This window comes from Penaeus monodon, chromosome 19, assembly GCF_015228065.2.
Source record: "Penaeus monodon isolate SGIC_2016 chromosome 19, NSTDA_Pmon_1, whole genome shotgun sequence".
In the NCBI taxonomy this organism is placed as follows: Eukaryota; Metazoa; Arthropoda; class Malacostraca; order Decapoda; family Penaeidae; genus Penaeus; species Penaeus monodon.
This window is the reverse complement of record NC_051404.1, coordinates 40,998,989-40,999,435: the sequence shown is the minus strand read 5'-3', so window position 1 is coordinate 40,999,435 and position 447 is coordinate 40,998,989.

Sequence of the window (447 nt, the reverse complement as noted above, 5' to 3'; positions counted from 1 at the left end):
TATGTGTCTATTTGTCTGTCTGCCCAACCATCTCTCTTCTCTTCACCATATCACTTATTTTTATCAAATGAAAAACAGTTGAAAGGGATAAGAACAAAAAAAAGGAAGAATAAGAATATACAGAAAAAAAATTATTGAAAGGAATAAGAAGAAAATAAAGGAGATCCTCGAGTTCATCAGATTCTTGACATCGTCTTATAAGAACTTGCAACGATTATATTGCATCTTAGGGTACGATGTACTCCTCGAGGAGGTCCCTCTCGCTACACCCCCCCCCTCCCCCACCATCCGCCTTCCCAGCATCCGATCTCTGACCTCGCCGTTTCCGGATCATCGTTTCCATCGGATGTCGTGATGGCAAAGATCGAGGGAATGTTGTCCTCATCCTCTCCCCCCCCCCCTTTTTTTTTGAGGGGAAGGAGAGTGTGTTACATTGTCAATCTTTCT